A 22071-nucleotide genomic window follows, 5' to 3' on the forward strand; every position below is an offset into this window, starting at 1 on the left:
ACTGCTTCAAACCCAGCTAAGAACAGAGTGGGGAAAGTCATTACCAGCTGCTGGCAGTTCAGTCTATCTAGTACAATATTCGATGGGGACAGATTTAAGGCTGCATGTACTGGTGCTGCTCAGGACATTAATATGGTTGTGATGCTAGTTGATTTGGGCAACCACATGAGAATGTGATAGGGTCAATGGGTCCCCACTTTTGAAATGTGCCCACTGTTTGACCCCCCCCCCCAAAAAAAAAAACACCACAGAATTTTCTGGATTCTTGATCGTTGCTGGATTCCCATATGGCAGCAGTGCCCAAAAGTGTTTCCTCCCCTCCCTGTCCCACCTTGCCAGTCATCCATGCCTTGTTTGACACCCAAATGCATTATTGTGGTGAACTTTGTGGGCCTGATGCTGCACCATTTAAGCCAAGAAGAGTTTTGCCATTGACTTAAATAAGAGAGAACCAAACCCTAGATGTGGCCATTCTTGAAGTTAAAAGTAGAACAGACTGTGCTGGCTCAGCAGTGGTGGCTGAAGAAACATTTGTCACCAGTAATATTTTATACCGGGCACTATTCAAAGTGCTGATATTAATCCCTAGCTATCTCAGTAGCCATCTCTCGCTCTTTCTATGCCCATCCACCAGTGGTGCTGGAACTTTTTGTATAGTGGGGGGTACTGAAAGCCATTGAACCAAACTGTAAACCCTGTACATGATGGAAACCACTTCAAGCCAGAGGGTGCTACAGCAGCCCCAAGACACCAAGTTCCAGCACCTATGCCACCCACAGAAGTGAAGGCATATGAGATCCTTGAGCTAACAGTCCATATACACATTAATTGTCTGAGGGCTTCTGTCAGGGGATTGTCAATACCAGAGCCTCTCGAATTTTCTTGCCCCCTTGATCTGACAGAGAATCTGTTGACAAAACAAGACATAGCACAAAGCTCCCTTAGTTGTGCACACCTTTGCCTTATGAAGCAATAGTAACATATTCTTAGTTAATGACTGGCTTTGGTTTTTTGGGAGATTGTGTTGTTTAAATGAACATTGTGGGTGTTATAAATTATGCATAATAGACCCTGGCACATAGTGAAAGGTTTCTTTAATTTTATACAATGAAAAACATGTTAACAAATAAATTCCAGTGAAACAACATAGGATGAATGGTCATGAAAATGAGTTGTTTTTTCTCCTGCCAAAGATTCATAAATCACAATCATATAAGCAGTGAGTTTGTGCCTCTTTAATATATATCTGTTAAGACCATGTGTAGGTGGAACATTATGCCAAGAATTTCATAGCTGCAGATAAGTACATTAAAAAGGTACAATAATTTATGATTGTGCCTTCAATATATTTCTAGCATGCTACATTATTACAGATAACATATGGTTAATTATACAGAAGAAGTGTTGTTCTTTCTGTTAAAAGGTCCAGACCTTTCAAGGTCCCACTTTCAAAGCTGGGAAAAAAGACCAAAAATGAGGGACACAAGAAGAAAAAAAATGGTATAAACATTTGAAATAATATAGCATTCATTAGCAATAATATTATCTGAGTCTCAGTTTCTGAGATTAACTTTTATCATTGTAAAAAATGAGAACAGCAGGTGTGCGTAGAATGGAGGTAAGTTTTTTTTTTTTTTTTAAATGGACAAATAGTCAAAATCAGAGGCAGTCTAAGCATTGAACAGACATTCCTAAGATGTTAAGTACAAGAAACACACCCACTGGCATAGCTATAAATGACAGATGATTCATAGATTCTTAAGGCAAGAGGGAACCACTATGATTTAGTTTAAGCTCCTGCATAACAGGTCAAAGAACCCCAAACAATAATTTATGTATCAAGCCCACAACTTTTGTTTGAGCTATAGCATATCATTTAGAAAGTCAGGGATAATCCATCAGATCCCTAAGTAAGTTGTTCCAATGGTTAATTACCCTTACTGTTAAAATGTTCAGACTGTTAGTCTGAATTTGTCTAGCTTCATCTTCCAATCAGTGAGTATTGTTATATCTGTCTGCTAGGCTGAAGTGAAATTGCTTTTCTGTGTAGGTACTTGTAAATGGTGATCAAAATCACACCTTAATCTTCTTTTGGATAAACTAAATAGATAGAGCTCTTTCAGTCTCTCACTATAAGGCAGGTTTTCCAGACTTCAAGTCATTCTTGTAGCTCTTTTGTGAACCATGAATCCTTTCCAGTTTGTCAGTGTCCTTTTTGAAGTGTGGACATGAAAATTGGACATGGCATTGCAGTAATGGTCTCACTAACACTGAACACAGAGGTAATACCACCTTCCTACTCTTACGTGACATTCCACTGCTTACACAACCAAGGATCACGTCTGCCCTCTTATCTGCAGCGTCAGACTAAGAGCTCATTTTCAAATGGCTACCTACCATGATGCCAAAGTTATTTTCAGACTCACTGTTTTCCAGGCTGTAGTTCTTCATTTTGTAAGTGTGACTTATGTTCTTTGTTCCTGGATGCATGACCTTGCATTTGACTGTGTTAACACACACATTATTTAAATGAGCCCACCTTACCAAGCAGATGAGGAGCTTGAGGATGCAGAGCCTCAATGGTCACTGTTGGCCAAAATACTCTGATGTTATGTGCACGTGCACCTAGAGTGGGATGTGTGTGGGCAAATACTCAAAGAAGTGCTATTAGCCATGTTTTACAGATGATGAATGGAGTGAAAGAAAGAATAGGTGGTTTGCCCAAGGTCACACATTAATTTGTGGGGGGGAAGCAGTGACTTGCACCTAGGCCATGGAAGACCTGGATTTATGTCCTAACTGCTGAACTGTAGTTCTAGTCAGCCTATTATATCTTTTTTGAGAGGGAAATAGAGTAGGTCAGCTGAAAGATTACAGGCAAGGAAAACCTTCCATATGATGAGAGATTGAAAAGCTTGGGACTCATTACTTTAAAAAGGAGAGGAAAATGAGGGGACATTTAACAGGTATACAAAATAATGAATGATCCAAAAAGTAGTTGTGTCCAAATCCCTTTGCTCCACAGGCTAACTAAAACAGCACTGCCATGCCATATGGGACAGGTTTTAGTTCTTTAGAGTGAGGTTTATTAGGAATTTTGTATAGTACTGGCATGGGTCTCATTTACCCAGAATCCTCATTATCTCCACAGAGTGTTCAACCAGCAACTTGTACTCCAAACCAGGTGACACTGAAGCTGAGTAGAAAATACCCTGCTATTATTTTAACCAGCCCCTGCTGGGCTGGCGATTCTAGAAGCTGCAGGTTGGGCAGCATTAAGTGAGCCGGCCCTGATCATCCTTATCTCTAACCACAATACTCATTCTTTCCAAGAAAAATAACTACACAGTATATTATCCAGCTACCCTTCACTTTCATCTTTGTGATTCCCCGCTTCCAGAACTGTCCAAGTGCAGTGATTAATAATTTATCGGACCACCACCACTCACAAATTACAGCAAGCAGACCAGAACAGGCCATAGAGTCTCCATTCCATAAATATTTGTACTGTAACAAACATGATTAATAATTCAAAGCTATATTCAAGAGGACCTTTTATAATCACTGTTGATTATTGGTGTTTCTTTAATTAATATTTTAAAGTCTCTAGGGGATCAATTGTTATCCTGTCTGTGCACCCATACAAGGATGTAAGGGGGAATAAGGTGCCTCCTTATTAATCTGCACAGGTCAAATTTGAGGGTCAGAATGCTGCGGTGGTGGGTGAAATGTCATTGCTGACAGCCTGTACTTTGCTTCCTGTACAGGTGGGGAGAGCTTTGGCTCCACACCCTCCATGCTCTAGCCAACGTGGTTGAGCCAATGAAAAGGGGGAAGCAATCTGCACCAGCCCATTATAAGGCACAGATTGCTTTTGTCACAGAGTTCTCAGACAGGGACCAAACTATGATTGTATGTGCTATTCAGATCCTGCCCTGCTCTTGGGGGTAGCAAAAATAATCACTCTTACTCATTCTCTTCCAGAATGTACATTGACAAACATTTCATAGAAGTATTTGTTCTAAATGTTGTATTTATATTGATTTAATGTCATCATTTAAAACGTAGAGATCTCATTTTCATAAATAATAAAATTAAGCAGCTTATTTGGTGCCTGATAGATATTTTAAAATTTATTCATAATGAACATGGAAAGTATCACTACCTTTTATAGCTTTAAGGACAAGCAACTCTTTATTGCCATTCATACCATGTTCAGAGAAGAAGGGAAAATTAGAAAAGATTTGAAAAAAAATAGATTTGACAATTCTGTTCTTAATTTGCTACATGTATTACACCACATGTATAGGATCCACTATTGGAAAAGTGAGCAATAGAGCTACTTTTGTGTGTGACGGATGAAATATATTTGAATATCTTCTATCTTAACAGGTTCTTCTGAGCCAGGCTACATTGTGAGTTTGATATGGGCTGCTACTTACCTCCTACTCTAATTACATGTCATGTGAGTTTGTCCTGCATATAGACTTGTAGGTCTCTCATGTGATGCATTGCTTTTATACTGAATATCGGACCTGTTTCCGTGTCCACATTCTTCTGGAAAACTACAGACTGTTACTAAACAGGTGTTTATAATTTCACTGTATTACGAAGCAGTCTCCTCCTTTTCATATGATGTGTGTAGTTCATATCGCTCACTATGGGTCTCAGTACTGATAGTGACCCAACTGAGATGTGGAGGAGAGAGATAGCATGTTATTAGACCCACCACAGGTACTGCACATCTTCTGCTTTATCACTACCTAACAAGATTTTTCAGTCCAAAACACTGGGGAAAAAAAAAAATGAGCTATCGAATAAATAAAATGATTTCTGCACAGATATTACAGAGTCTCTGTACATCAAGTGACGAAGGTCAACAATGCAAGGAGAGGAGGTATTACCACATAACAACTGCTTCTGTAATTAAAGAGTACAATTGATTTCCACTAATGAGACTCATGAAAGTTTTAAATGTTATGCCTTCATTCAAGAAGGCTAATTTGATCATGCCACTACTTCATTCTGTGTTCAGATTATTGGAAAGAAGAACAAGCTTCAAGTATACACCAAAAACTGTGGCACCGGCATTTCGGGGCATAGCTCCTTCCTAGATTCATCCTTCGCATGTATGCATTTAAGTAGTGCAGATGTAACAAGGAGAGGTCAGCTCACTCTATATCATGTTTAAACTGACTTGTCTTCCGTATTCTGCAGAATGGACATCATGGCCCCTTTACACTTCTATGGTGCCCACTTTAAGGCTCTGTTACAATGCTAAAATGGTATACAGGGAACAGCATATAAAGGTGAGTAAGACCCCATAGCTTCAACAATTAAAATACAGTGTATTAGCAATTCTACATGCAAAACCACCATTATTTTAACTAATCAGCTTAGGTTAGAGGAAAAACACTGCTATCAATTTCACGTCAAACAAATTCTGTGAGAAAATGAAGAGCTCTCATTCTAGTGGTTTCACTCACATGCACATTTTACATGGGATTTGGGGGATGTTTTTACTACTTGAGTGCCACTGTCCCACTCCAACAGGGCACTGGTGGTGCCAGTTTCTTTCTGCCTTTTCAATAATGCTTAAGTACTTTATTGGGAGATTGGCACTTCCCCATGTTTCCTTACTAAGCCATCAACATCTATATGCTTTCTCTACCAGCAGCACCACATGGAAACAGATTTTTCTGGAGATCAGTCAATATAGCAGAAAAATCAGAGACATACTGCAGCATGCATTTCCATTCCACTCAGTTAAAACACTTTCCTATACAGGCACATTCCCCAGACTGTTTGGACTGTTAGGGAATGCTGTCAGATGTCTGTATGGAACCCAGTAGCAAGGCCTAATTGATCATCAAAAAAATCCAGGAGGAATGGTGCTAAGGTTAGCTGGCAGCAGGAACACACCTGGTTCCCTTTGGGGATAGCAGCAGACACACTGCTCAGGAATCTGGAAGTTTGAGGAGAACAGACAGGTCTTCTTTTCTATCACACACACACCCATACTGTAGCTGAGGGAATTTATCTTTTATGATCAGTTATTGAACTAAGAAAGCCTCTGTGGAGTCTGAAGAAAAACCTATCTGTGCAGATTCCTTTATTCTTTGAGCCATTGCTCCAGCTGGCCTACCATGAGTAGTCTATAAAATACAATAAAACAAGCCTTTATCCAAGGAGACCAAAAGAAAGAAGGAGAAGTGTACCTTTCATTTACATTACGAATCCCAAAGAGAAAGGACTAGCCCAAAATACCTACCTCTAATTTCTAGTGCAATGTTTCTCTGAGTGCAACTTGAAAAATGGTGCTGTTTATTATCTTATCACATTAGGCTGGTATTACTTTTGGCTCATAATAACCATTCCATGTTTGGCATTTAACATACACTACAGTGGAAAAGATTGTAATCTGTTAAATAAATTTTTCTTGCATATGGCTATCTGTAAATAGTGTGATTTTTTAATCCTTAATCAGTGGGATTTTCCCCCAGCAATGCTATATAACCAGAGGTGAAAGTAAGTCTAGGGACTTACCGGTACGGGGCTGGGCTGGGGCTGGCTCTGGCCCCTGGAAGGGGCGGGGCCTTGGGTGGACGGGGTGGGGCTGGGGGAGGTCAGAGCCAGCCAACCCTGTACCCACAAGTGCCTCCTTCCCCCCTCCCCGGGGCAACAGTGGCAGCTGGGGGCTCTGGCAGCAGTTTAAAGGGCCCTGAGCCCTTTAAATCATCCCCGGAACCCTGCCGCCACTTTCCCAGGGCTCCGGCCGCCACTACCGCCCCGGGCCCTTTAAATCATCCCCAGAGCCTGCCGGAGCCCTGGGGAAGTGGCGGCGGGGCTCCGGGGATGATTTAAAGGGCCCAGGGCTCGGCCGCCACTACCGCCCTGGGCCCTTTAAATCTCCGCCCCAACCCCAAGGCTCTGGCAGTGGGGCTCTGGCAGCAATTGAAAGGGCCAGGGGCTCCAGCCACTGCTGGAAGCTGCAGGCCCTTTAAATTGCGCCTAGGGAAGCTGATCCACCCCAATATGGCGCACTGGCTCTTGCCGGTACGCGGTACTGGGGCGTACAAGCTTACTTTCACCTCTGTATATAACTAAACTGAGTTAGTTATGAGTTTTGGATAAGAGATTTGGACTCTAAATTGTCCACTTCAGACTGAGCCAGCAGTAATTTTTTAAAAAGTTATGATATGATTCTATTGACACCTCTGGAGTCCAGCTATAACTTAGAGTTTTAATGAGAAGTTTAAAAGAACAAGTCATATCTTTTCAAATGGAAGAAAAAGAAAATCGAGATATTGTGACAGTTTCAGGCAGCAGGAGACTTCACCACTTCTGGCAATTAGTTCTTGTCAGACTCCCCCCTCAACCCACTGCTGCTGTAGCAAGGGCAATTGCCAGCATGTAGCTGTGTTCCCCAAGGTCAAGAACATAAACCCAGCAGGAGGAGAACTGGGTAGTTCTTGACTGGAGTTTTAGGAAGCCAGAGTGATGTACTCCTTAAACAAACTTCATTTGGGAACTGAAAACTGGAGGAAGCTCAAGCCTTTTTGTTTGAGTACTTATCAACACAAGCTTTCATCCTATATAGAAGAGGAGATTTTACAGATTTCTTTTCCTCCCTGGTGCCATCACTCATTACACCAGCCATTCCATCACAAATGGGGTCCAGTCCACTTCCTATTGTCTCCCCTCCAGAAGGAGATCTTTTTTCTTTTCTTTTTTTCGGAGCTCAATAAAAATTCACCTACAGAACAGCTGGACCTTTTAGTGGATTGGCGTAAGTTCTGAAAGTACCTATAGGTGTGAATATAGTCAGTGAGCTTCTCAAGGAGCAATAGGCATTTGCCGTTCAATTCCAGCTCTGTTTAGTTAGCCAATATCTTGGCTAAATATGCCCCTCCACAGCTGGTTTGTATCTGCCTCTGACAACAAGTCTAATTATGTCTGTGCCTTGTAAAAGTGCACTGTAAACTTGACAACGGTCAGTGGAGACCACCTTTTACACGGCCATAACAAGGTCGGCCATAACTGTCTCCTAATGAGAAAACTGGAAACTTAATGTTACTTGTTGCTCAAGTTTATAGTAAGCCCCCCTCACAGTTAGCCTCTAGGCATATATAAAAAGAGCTTAAAACTATCATAATCAATTAGCCACTGCATAGTGGCATGGCTGGAGCAGCATCCCCTTGTGGATTTTTCAAGTGGGTCTCCCTGGAGGGGAAGAAGTCTTGGCCTGCAGTGGCACTAAGGCAGTCTCCTGCCACCTGGATAGTTGTCCTTCAGTGTTATTCCTTTCAGGGTAGTGGCAGTCGGTGGAGGGGTTTAGCCCCCAAATGTTCTGAAACAAAAAGCAAACCGAACACACTATTATGCTGTTCACCAGTCTTTCTATGGGACATTCCTCCTCCCCCCCCCCCTTTGGGCTTGGTTCCCAAACAGTCTTAGTGGTGAGTTGCTTGCTCCTTGAAATGTAAATGCTCCTCCGCAGTGGCTGCTTCAGGTAATAGACCTATAGCTCTGCAACTCTGCAGGCAAAGCTCCCTTTAGGCAGAGCTCTGACCGCCTTCCTGGCCAGTCAGCCCTAAACTGAGCTAGGCTCTCTCCTTTTATTCCATCCTCCAGGCTTGGCATTGGTTGCAGGGCTAGCAGGGTGGGGCTAGCTGGGCTCATAGGCTCCCCATAATCCTTTCACTGCTGATGTAGGGTCTCTCTGCCCCATCACACACTGCTTTGAAACAAGGAAATGAAGTGACTAGAACCTGCACATCTCTGGATAAGTGAGCATATTTAAACACAATATGTGTTTAAAAATCATAAGCTATATTAATAAAAATGGTGTCTAAACATTGGGCTCGTAAAGGCAGGCAGCACCATCTATTTTTACAGTGTCTCAACACTTCCCATAAGACCCTCTTTTTCCGTTGCTTATAAATTTGCAAAACTTTAGCCATTCAGACAGCAATTTTCTATGCTGGGTGTCTGCCTCAGCCACAGTGGTTCAACTGATTCCAGACAAGGAAGGGGGAAATATTTTTTCCTCCATATTGAATTCTTGAGACCTTTTCTTTGAAATACTCTAGCACTCCCATGCTTTGGAGTATGGACTTGAAATTTGGCAAGGAGATGGGTGTTGTGTCAGGTATATGCCTTTCACCATTCCTGTAAAACTCCATCCAAAGTTGTCCAAGTCTTTGGAAAATATTGCTATTCACACATGGTCAGTAGGAACTTCTTAGATTTTAGCTGTTTTGCCAAAGATTCTGCTCTCACTGAGCATGCCTGAGCCTTTCACAATTCCTAGGGCTGAGCATACTGTGCACATGCCATCCCTAAAAAGGAAGTGAACATGCTCTCTACGGGCTCAGAAGGTCTTTCATTGCAATTTCTGCTCCCAAATGCTCAAGGCTAGGTTCAGGCCAGGCAACAGAAATGGAGACAGGGAACCTGGTCTCCTGTGCTTTCAGTGAATCCCTGCTATCATGCAGGTAGCTGTCTGATTTGAATGCAAAAGGGACAAAAGCCAGATGGGGGATGGAAAGGAAAATATTGGGATAAGGAACCTGGTGAGACTGGGGCTAGAGGTGCAGCATAGATTTGGGGGGGGGGGGAAGGGAGACTGGGATTAGGAACCAAGGTATGTGTTTGGGGGGGTGTGAATAGGTGCAACAGTGAGGGGAGGCAGATCTGACAAAGAGCTCAGGTGCTGGGGGAGAACTGGCACTGACTGAGCAAAAACACTGGGACAATGAGCCAGGAAAAGGATGGGGGAAAAGACAGATTGGATGGGAAAGCCCAGGGTGGGGGGGCAGGGTAGGAGAGAAAAACTGGATAAGGAGCTAGGAGTGGATGGGCCAGAAGACTAGAACAAGGTGTGGGGCAGGGGAAAGAATGGGAGGGTTGGGAGAGGGAAGAGTGACACCGACGCAAAGCCCCATGGGGGCTAACACTGGCTGGACAAAGTCATAGATTGAAGAGTGAGTATAAAACAAAATATTGAATAGCTGCTCATTAATTGAGCACCATCCATCCTGTGAATGAAGCAAAGTAGTATGTGATCATCAAATTAATGACGGTTTCATAATTCACACTCACAGGGGGGCAAATTAAGGTTGCACTGACAGCATTAATTCTGACTGTCCTAACTTTTGAGTGCTTGACTTTGCAACCGTAATAATGTTATTTTAATGTAATCGTGTGCAGTTATATTTAACCACAGATGGATGGGGTTCAGGCATAAGGATTTCCATTATGTGAATAATCATCAGGACTAAGGAGTTACAGGGTTTAATGATGCTAATGGAGTCAAAACCAAAATAGATGGTGGTGAAGGAAATACACTAAATTTTCCATTTTTATGTCCCTGAATGCTGATTTCAATTTTTTCCTTCAATTCATTTAACTGAAAGCTGTATGCAGGTAATCTGCATTAGGAGTCAACTGTGCAGAAAGCCCAGGTGAAACTCCTGAGGTATGTTCCTTCCTGAGATTGACACTTTTACAGTTTTAAAATCATATAGTAACATGAAAATACAGCAATGCCACCTACCTGGTCTGGCTCTGAGCTAGCCACTGCCTCAGTTTCCTCTCACACAACTTGGATCTCTTGACCTAACTTAATTTGATTGCTGCAGAGACTTGCTTAGCTCTCTGCTGAAGTCAATAAAGAAAAAGTCAACCACTTCTGGAGTATCCAAGTTCAAAAAAAAACCAAACAAACAAAAGAATTTTCCCCCCAGTCGCAAGCTAGGTACAACCCCTGTTTCAGGGTCTGTCTTCTCTTCAAACACTCTTCAGTCTCTCCCAACTTTCACCAAACACTGAATCCCAGGGCTTCCTACGTACAGTCTCCCTGTTCTCGCTCTCCAGAGGCTTCTGTCTTTTCTCTCCCACACTTTGCCCAAATAAGGGCTCATTGAGCCACAGGAACTGCCCTTCACATAACTTTGCTCATTTCTCCACCTGAGGAGGTGAGCTAGGTGTGTTACAGATGAGCCTTAACACCCTCTGACAGGCAGCATAAATACAATTTGAACTTTTGCAGGAAAGCCAAAGTGGGCTGTGTGTCATAATATGGAATATGGTTTCCATGCTGCAGTAAGAGCAGCCAACAAGGATTTTTGCCTTTCAGGTTTGTCAAGAAAGTAGAAGCTCTTTGTCATTTATTTTAAATATAAAAAACATTTATATCATTAGCAAATGCACTGACTCTTGAATTTTTCTTTGAAGAGCTAGATAGGAAAAAGATATTAAACTTGAGTGTCATTGTTTGTTTTTTTCTATTCTGTGTATTAATGGCATTAACATACACTAGAACCTTAGAGATATGAATACCTCAGGAATGGAGGTTTGTAAGTCTGAAATGTTCATAACTCTTAACAAAACATTATGTTTGTTCTTTCAAAAGTTTACAACTGAACATTGACTTAATACATCTTTAAAACTTTACTATGCAGAAGAAAAATGCTGCTTTCCCATTTTTTTTTAGTAGTTTACATTTAACACATATTATGTGCAGGTGGTCAGACTAGATGATCATGATGGTCTCTTCTGACCTTAAAGTCTATGAGTCTAAGAGCCATGATCCTGTACAATCATCAGCTAAAAAGAATGCAAAAACAATTAAAGATGTGTTTACTAGACAAAGCAGATTTTCTGAGTATGTGGTATTACTGTGTAAAGACCACCATGACACTGCAATTAAAAAATAAAAACAAACTCAGATCAGAGTTGCGGTTGCATAAAGGTCTTCCTACATAATATCATACAGATGTAGTCCTTACCCTTGACTGAAGGGCAAAACTGTTTTTCTAAGAGATACTTCACCCTGAAGACTTTACATTCTAAGAAACAAGTTTTGCCCTTAAACAATTCCCACTTAAGCTATGGAATTTGTGCATCTCTAAGAACAAAGTTTGTCCCTAAATAGCCTCATGGACAAAAACATTATTAGACATATTATTAGAGCTAGTGTAACTGTTTGTTGCAAGTAATCTCTTCAAGGAATGTGGCAGCTCTTTGAATACAAAATGCTTACATTCATAAAGTTTAGTTAGGCCTGATGCCAGCTGTCAGAGAGCAAGTAATATTTCTTTACTTCTAATATCCCAGAGCTTTTATTTATAGGAAAATGAGAGCCAGATTCAACAAAATATCATGTGCTAAGTTATTTTTCATTTTTTCAAATTTTGTTGTACTGCCATCCTAGCTCTTAGTTTCTCTACTGGTGATCAACCCCACCACAGTATAGTTATTTGATATCTGGTCCTACAGAAATAGCTTCTATATTTTTTCTAGTCTTCTGTACAGAAGATTTATATATTACCTATCCCTAGAAATATTTGTTAAAGTTTAACAACCAAACAGTATCTGTCTCCTTAACAAAAGGACAAATCCAATATCTAAAAAGGTGATATTCTCTCGCAGAAATTGTTTTTATGGAATTGATGACACCAAAATATGCAAGTAAGCAGCTATATTTCTAACTCTGGGCCATGTAATGTCCCCAATACTCTTAGAGAGTCCACATGATAGAATCATAGAATATTAGGGTTGAAAGAGACCTCAGAAGGTCATCTAGTCCAACCCCCTGCTCAAAGCAGGTCCAACACCAACTAAATCATCCCAGCCAGGGCTTTGTCAAGTTGGGCCTTAAAAACCTCTAAGGAAGGAGATTTCACCACCTCTCTAGGTAACCCATTCCAGTGCTTCACCACCCTCCTAGTGAAATAAGTTTTTCCTAATAGCCAGCCTAGACCTCCCCCACTGCTACCTGAGACCATTGCTCCTTGTTCTGTCATCTGCCATGACCGAGAGCAGCTGAGCTCCATCCTCTTTGAAACCCCCCTTCAGGTAGTTGACGGCTGCTATCAAATCTCCCCTCACTCTTCTGCAGACTAAATAAGCCCATTTCCCTCAGCCTCTCCTCTTAAATCATGTGCCCCAGCCCTCTAATCATTTTTGTTGCTCTCTGCTGGACTCTCGCCAATTTTTCTACATTCTTTCTGTAGTGGGGGGGCCCAAACCAGGATGCAACACTCCATATGTGCTGGATAGAGGGGAATAATCACTTCCCTCGATCTGCTGGCAATGCTGCTACTAATGCAGCTCAGTATGCCATTAGCCTTCCTGCCTACAAGAGCACACTATTGACTCATTCTCATCCACTGTAATCCCCATGTCCTTTTCTGCAGAACTGCTGCGTGGTCAGTCGGTCCTCAGCTTGTAATGGTGCATGGAATTCTTCCTTCGTAAGTATAGGGCTCTGCACTCGTCCTTGTTGAACCTCATCACTATTATTGTTTCTGGATTGAGGACATTTTCTGACCTACATCGCATTGTTCTTTAATTTAGAAAAACATTAATTACAGGGTGTTTTTAAACTAAATCAATGGCAAGCAAAGGAGGTGCATAAAAAACAAAGCATTTTCCCAGATAAATTACTGCAGATCTCACTACAGACCCTTTTATTTGAGGTTTGAATTTTAAATCAAGTTTAAATCTTTAATTGTCTGCCATTTGAATCTTGATTTAAGCTAGAATTAATCAGTTCAGAAATGATTTAGATTGTATGCCCTGCCAGTCAACACAACTTGGCATAGAGCCTAGCTTGGCCAGAGCAGGTCAATGGCCAGTTTGCAACAAATCCTTATGCAAGCAAGGAGGGAGAGAATACCAGGAGCTTATGCCCCTACTGTGTTGCAAATACTGAGTGATAGGCAAATTGAGAACTCCTTTTGCACATCAAATCCTCTATTTTAAATATTAAAAGAAACATATGGATGAAGGGAAAGTGAAAAACAAGGCAAGTAAAAAAAAATCCTATATATTCATGGCTGGTGCTAGAGAGCAACTCTTGCATTCAAGAATACTCACACTGAGACAAATTGGATATTTTGTAACTACTCGTTTGAGTAAAAAGAAAAAGGAGTACCTGTGGCACCTTAGAGACTAACCAATTTATTTGAGCATAAGCTTTCGTGAGTTACAGCTCACTTCATCGGATGCATACAGTGGAAAGTGTAGAAGATCTTTTTATACACACAAAGCATGAAAAAATACCTCCCCCCACCCCACTCTCCTGCTGGTAATAGCTTATCTAAAGTGATCACTCTCCTTACAATGTGTATGATAATCAAGTTGGGCCATTTCCAGGAGAAAACACACTTATACTTCTCCATTCCACATGTTGAACTTGCCCCCCTATCCTTGGCCTTTTCTAGAATGTTCCTAGGGTGGTGAACCACAGCATGCTTCTTAATGCACAAGTACCTTGTAAATCACATTTTGTTTAAAATGAACACAGGCATATCCTTCATATGTTATATGGATAGTAAACATTTATGTTCACTCAAGACCAGGGTAATCCACTGTCATGGCTGCCTGCAGCTCCCAGTGGCCGCAGTTCATCATTCTCGGCCAATGGGAGCTGCAGGAAGCAGTGGCCAGCACATCCCTGCGGCCTGTGCTGCTTCCTGCAGCTCTCATTGTCCAGGAATGGCAAACTGCAACCACTGGGAGTTGCGGGCAGCCGTGCCTACAAATGGTCAGTGTAAACAAAAACCGTCTCACAGCCTGCCAGTGGATTACCGTGACGGGCTGCTTGTGGCCCGTGGGCTGCATTTTGCCCACCACTAGTATTCACTGTTTCCAAATTCTGTGCATATCACTTATTTGGTGCATATTGTTAACTTAATTGGTGAATCATTCAGCAAGCCTTTTCAAACGGTTGATACATTTATAAGGTGCTTCAAAAACATATTTTATGACTCTGGTAGTAGGAAAGTGAAGTAGTTTTTTGGTTCCTGAAAGGGAGGTACAAGAGGAGTCTCCAGATGCCAAAGCATCCACGCCTCGTAGCCTAGGTGGAACATGCAGGCACAGCTGGTTCCATGCTGTTCAGTATCACTAAGAACTTTCGGTTTACAATGAGTTCTTTAATGAAGAGTGCAATAGCAGCTCCCCAGTTTCTGTGCAAATTATTTGGAAACTGTTGAATGACTCAACTAAGTTTGCATTGTTGAAAGAACAGACTGTTTTTCTAGCAAAGAAATGTGAATAAATTCTGTTTAAATCTGGTGTCTGAGAGCAGGTAACCTTGTACTGTTAAAAGCATTTGACCTTCTGGAAGAACTGCAGATATATTTCCATTCACATCTAGAGCTCCCTTCAGAGTTTTTCAAATTTAGGGAAGCAGAAAATTTCTCTTGTTAAAAGACTCGCCTGTCTAGATCTCTTTAAAGAGGCATTCCATGAAGCTTCTGAAAAGCTTGACAAAATGTGCGTCACTTGGACAACCAGGTCTGAATTTTCAGAAGGCTTGTAGGTTATTTGAGTCTCATCATGTTTATATCCTGCCAGAACACTGAGTATTTTCAAGCTATACCTCATTTTTCTGAAGTACCTGAACAGGAGCTAAAACTGTAGAGGTAAAGATTGTGCCTGAACCTATTCAAGGTCAACCTGTTTTTGTAGACCGCCAAGTGTTTTGGCTTTCAGTGAGAGAATTCCAAATATCACTAAACTGGCCTTGAATTGAGTAAATGGTGTCTCAAACTCTGCAGATTCACAGAGAAGTTTTTCACTGTACAATTCAATCCTTTCTGCCAGAAGAAATCACTACGTGAGAAAAACTTGAAAGCTCTGTTTTCTGTATAATAATTTAAATGAAAATACTGGATTGTACTGAAATTCAGGACAATTGTTAGCAAAAATGTGTAGCCTAGATGTGTGAAAGTGCTGAGCAGTTTTGACTTCCATTTTTATTTTGCCGTTTGGTCATCTGTAATGTAATTTAAATGAAAATGCAGGATAACAACTGAAATGCAGGGTACTGTTTACCAACTATTTGGAACTTAACTTTCATGTTTTCAGGAAATGCTGAGTACTTATTGTGACTTTTTTCCTGTATTGTAGTTTAAATCAGTTGCCAAAATAATTGAAAAACTGACATACGAATATTGTTTTATTTTGACAACTAAAATATGCAGAACTTCGCTGAATTTTTAAATATTCTCCACTACATTTTTCTGGCCATATTTTAACAAGTGTTCAGAAGCCAACAACTCCAATTATTAATAAGAGCTGCTAGACGCGGAGCACTTCCATTTACTTTAATGGGCTTTGGATAGGCTCTATAGTCTTTTTCCCCCAAAAGTGACAAAATGTTGTGCGTTAATGGGAGCAGCTGAGTAGTGAGCACTTGTGAAAAATCTGGCTACTGGCATCCAGTTGTACAGCTAGCAAATGTGCGGCAGGTATGGCAATAACCAGTAATGAATTAAGAAATCTAAAACATTTAAGAATTAAATTTCAGTGAAGACTTCACATTAGGAAATGGCCCAGAGCTTTGGATAAGTATTGGAAATATTGAAAAAAAAAAAAACAAAGTTGAACAGAAAAGGATGTGACTGGAAAATGGGAGCAGAAAAATTCAGATTCGACCGCTGCTTCCAAGCCCCAAAATTCTCAGATTAAAGGGACGCTGTCAATTTGAAATCTAGTCAGTTTTAAAAATGTAGTTAGTGGTTCAGTAACTACGCCTGCTGCTGACTTCACCTGCTTCATGTTTGTGGTTTTACCATCTCCTATTTTTTATTTTTAAAAATGTTTCTCTCTGCATATGAAAGATCTGCATAAACAATGCAGAAAACAGACTGTGCAGAGACTTCAGTGGGACTACTTGCTCATATGACTCATGATTGAGCCCTAGCTGACAATACAGGGAAAATAGCTATACACCCCCTAGCATAGGATGCACAAAGAAAACAAAGATCAGACATCTTTGTCTCTACTTTCTTTTAGCTGTCAGAATCCGAGAGGTTACTTGTACCAATAGTAGGTACATTTTTTTTCCAAAACAGAAGTGTGATTTTTAAATCGAGGTTTCAGAGTAACAGCCGTGTTAGTCTGTATTCGTAAAAAGAAAAAGGAAAAGAAGTACTCGTGGCACCTTAGAGACTAACCAGTTTATTTGAGCATGAGCTTTCGTGAGCTACAGCTCACTTCATCGGATGCATAGCATATCGTGGAAACTGCAGAAGACATTATATACACACAGAGACCATGAAACAAAACTTCCTCCCACCCCACTGTCCTGCTCGTAACAGCTTATCTAAAGTGATCATCAAGGAGGGCCATTTCCAGCACAAATCCAGGTTCTCACCCTTCCCCCCCAACAGACACACATACAAACTCACTCTCCTGCTGGTAATAGCCCATCCCTCTTTGAAACCTCTCTTTATAATGCGCATGATAATCAAGGTGGGTCATTTCCAGCACTAATCCAGGTTTTCTCACCACCACCCCCCTCCCCCCCCACACACACCCCCCTCCAAAAACCACACACACAAACTCACTCTCCTGCTGGCAATAGCTCATCTTACAATGTGCACAGCAATAATCCAAGTTTAACCAGAACGTCTTGGGGGGGGGGGGGTTGTAGGACTTCTACATAGAGTGCTTCCGCCGACATGCACGGGCTGAAATTGTGGAAAAGCAGCATCACTTGCCCCATAACCTCAGCCGTGCAGAACACAATGCCATCCACAGCCTCAGAAACAACTCTGACATCATAATCAAAAAGGCTGACAAAGGAGGTGCTGTTGTCATCATGAATAGGTCGGAAGATGAACAAGAGGCTGCTCGGCAGCTCTCCAACACCACTTTCTACAAGCCATTACCCTCTGATCCCATTGAGAGTTACCAAAAGCATCTACAGCATTTGCTCAAGAAACTTCCTGAAAAAGCACAAGATCAAATCCGCAGAGACACACCCCTGGAACCCCGACCTGGGATATTCTATCTACTAGCCAAGATCCATAAACCTGGAAATCCTGGGCGCCCCATCATCTCAGGCATTGGCACCCTGACAGCAGGATTGTCCGGCTATGTAGACTCACTCCTCAGGCCCTACGCTACCAGCACTCCCAGCTACCTTCGAGACACCACTGACTTCCTGAGGAAACTACAATCCATTGGTGATCTTCCTAATAACACCATCCTGGCCACTATGGATGTAGAAGCCCTCTACACCAACATTCCACACAAAGATGGACTACAAGCCATCAAGAACACTATCCCCGATAATGTCACGGCTAACCTGGTGGCTGAACTTTGTGACTTTGTCCTTACCCATAACTATTTTACATTTGGGGACAATGTATACCTTCAGATCAGCGGCACTGCTATGGGTACCCGCATGGCCCCACAGTATGCCAACATTTTTATGGCTGATTTAGAACAACGCTTCCTCAGCTCTCGTCCCCTAACGCCCCTACTTTACTTGCGCTATATTGATGACATCATCATCTGGACCCATGGAAAAGAAGCCCTTGAGGAATTCCACCATGATTTCAACAATTTCCATCCCACCATCAACCTCAGCCTGGTCCAGTCCACACAAGAGATCCACTTACTGGACACTGCAGTGCTAATAAACGATGGTCACATCAACACCACCCTATACCGGAAACCTACTGACCGCTATTCCTACCTACATGCCTCCAGCTTTCACCCTGACCACACCACACGATCCATTGTCTACAGCCAAGCTCTGCGATACAACCACATTTGCTCCAACCCCTCAGACAGAGACAAACACCTACAAGATCTCTATCAAGCATTCTTACAACTACAATACCCACCTGCGGAAGTGAAGAAACAGATTGATAGAGCCAGAAGAGTTCCCAGAAGTCACCTACTACAGGACAGGCCTAACAAAGAAAATAACAGAACGCCACTAGCCGTCACCTTCAGCCCCCAACTAAAACCCCTCCAACGCATTATTAAGGATCTACAACCTATCCTGAAGGATGACCCAACACTCTCACAAATCTTGGGAGAAAGGCCAGTCCTTGCCTACAGACAGCCCCCCAACCTGAAGCGAATACTCACCAACAACCACATACCACACAACAGAACCACTAACCCAGGAACCTATCCTTGCAACAAAGCCCGTTGCCAACTGTGCCCACATATCTATTCAGGGAACACCATCACAGGGCCTAACAACATCAGCCACACTATCAGAGGCTCGTTCACCTGCACATCCACCAATGTGATATATGCCATCATGTGCCAGCAATGCCCCTCTGCCATGTACATTGGTCAAACTGGACAGTCTCTACGTAAAAGAATAAGTGGACACAAATCAGACGTTAAGAATTATAACATTCATAAACCAGTCGGAGAACACTTCAATCTCTCTGGTCACGCAATCACAGACATGAGGGTCGCTATCTTACAGCAAAAAAACTTCAAATCCAGACTCCAGCGAGAAACTGCTGAATTGGAATTCATTTGCAAATTGGATACTATTAATTTGGGCTTGAATAGAGACTGGGAGTGGCTAAGTCATTATGCAAGGTAGCCTAACCCCCCCCCCCCCAGACGTTCTGGTTAAACTTGGATTATTGCTGTGCACATTGTAAGATGAGCTATTGCCAGCAGGAGAGTGAGTTTGTGTGTGTGGTTTTTGGAGGGGGGTGTGTGTGTGGGGGGGAGGGGGGTGGTGGTGAGAAAACCTGGATTAGTGCTGGAAATGACCCACCTTGATTATCATGCGCATTATAAAGAGAGGTTTCAAAGAGGGATGGGCTATTACCAGCAGGAGAGTGAGTTTGTATGTGTGTCTGTTGGGGGGGAAGGGTGAGAAAACCTGGATTTGTGCTGGAAATGACCCACCTTGATTATCATGCGCATTATAAAGAGAGGTTTCAAAGAGGGATGGGCTATTACCAGCAGGAGAGTGAGTTTGTATGTGTGTCTGTTGGGGGGGAAGGGTGAGAAAACCTGGATTTGTGCTGGAAATGGCCCTCCTTGATGATCACTTTAGATAAGCTGTTACGAGCAGGAGAGTGGGGTGGGAGGAAGTTTTGTTTCATGGTCTCTGTGTGTATATAATGTCTTCTGCAGTTTCCACGATATGCTATGCATCCGATGAAGTGAGCTGTAGCTCACGAAAGCTCATGCTCAAATAAACTGGTTAGTCTCTAAGGTGCCACAAGTACTTCTTTTCTTTTCAAAAAGAGGGTGTCCTTTTAAAAAGGTTTTATTTCCGTTTCAGCTTTTGCTTGGGAAAATTTTCAGTGAAGTTAGAAATTGGTCCACTGAAAACAGAACATCCTGATCAACACCAAGCAGATAATTTTAGTATTTGACAGCCCCAAGGACAACTGAACAGCAGCCAATGATTCTTCTCCACAAAAGGATATGAATGAAGCATTTTGATGCATTTCACTGCAACTTAAGGAACTTTTATAATGCAAATACTCAGGAGCAAAAAAACATGAAACATGGGACCAAGTTAAAATTGGATTTACTGCTGTGATTGGTAGCTTTACTTTGTACTATGGCTTTATAGTTAATAGTGATGATTATATTTAAAGGACCATCTGGTTGTGCATTCGGGAACAGCATGTTTTTTATAAAGTACAATATATTTGATTTGGAATAGGTTATCTACGGATGTAGACAACATGACTCAGCTATTTTAAAGGACATATGTTCTAGCTAGAAATGTTACTTTAGTGGGAAAGTAACTTTATTTCCCCCCCCTCACTACTACTAGATAATTTTTAATCGAGATGACTAGTTTAAAGTTTAGAAATGTCAAATTAGAACTGACTCATTCTGAAAAAGTCCATTGATGGGGTTAACACTGTATTTTTGTGTGTGGAAGTGTTAGAATTTATATTTTCAGTGCCGTTCACTTGTTCCTAAGAGCATGTGTTTAACTTCACATTGTACACACAAATCGTATACACAAATGATTTTGAAAATTTGATCCAGAAAGGGAATAGCTTCCACAACTAGAACTAGAAAATGCTAAAGGAGTGAAATACATATGTGTTGCCCATATAATTCAGGGTACCCTACATTTTCCTTTGCTTTGGTGGTGACAACTTCAGCTTTTTTCATTGAAACATTTTGAAGTGTTCCATCTCAGTATTGTGCTGTGGGACCCGGAATAACTGTATCTGACAATGGAATAGAATCACACAGAACGTCAGATAATAAAAGTGATCAGTTTGTATAGTTCAAGTGTAATGCTCCACTGCTACAGTTTTAGGAGGTATAGCATAGTATGTGTCAGGCTGACGAGCATGCCTGTGGCCCACTAGCAAAACAGGGATGCAATTTATTGTTCCACGGATGTGCCATTCAAATAAGTCTTCCTTTTATAGAATGTGAATGTAATCGATTAATACTTGTAACTTCTCATTATACTTTTAGTAAAGCATCACAATGGAGATTGCATCTCTCCTCAAAATTGTATAGTAACTATCAACTTACATATTTGATCCTTATTGTAAAGTTATATAACATACTTTGACTGACTGATTAATGTAATCTGTCTCCAAATTCCATACTGTCTGGAAGGATCCTTTTACCTGTTCCAATCTTTTCAGCCTTTTTTCATCATTTTACATTAGCAAACACAAAAGAGTCACAGTCAAAAGACAGCTACAGAAATGGGGTATGGAGAACCACCTAATTCTAAATAAATGCTAACCTGTATGCCCAGAAAGAGAGATTTATATCTACTGGTCTTTATATGAGCCTTTTTCTCTACTAAAGAAAGGTCACTGGATGATTGAGGTCCTGAAGGAGCACTCAAGGAGGATAAGGCCATTGTGGAGAAGTTAAATGAATTCTTTGCACTGGTCTTCACTGCAGATGAAGTGAGGGAGAGTCTCATACCTGAGCCTCTCTTGTTCAGAGACAAATCTCATGAACTGTCCCAGTTTGAGGTATCAATAGAGGAGGTTTGGAAACACTGATAAAATTAAATAGTAATAAGTCATCAGGACCAGATGGTCTTCACCCAAGAGTTCTGAAGGAACTCAAATATGAAAATTGCACAGCCACTAACTGATATATAATCTATCCACTTAAATTGCTGTCAGCACCAGACGACTAGAGGGTAACACTAATTTTTGAAAAGGGTTCCAGAGATAACCCTAGCAATTACCAGCTGGTAAATCTAATTCAAATATATCAAGTACCATGTGTTCTGCACCGTGGTCCACAGCACTCTTAAGACCTAGGCAGGCCCAACAT

Source organism: Natator depressus, chromosome 2, assembly GCF_965152275.1.
Source record: "Natator depressus isolate rNatDep1 chromosome 2, rNatDep2.hap1, whole genome shotgun sequence".
NCBI lineage: Eukaryota > Metazoa > Chordata > Testudines > Cheloniidae > Natator > Natator depressus.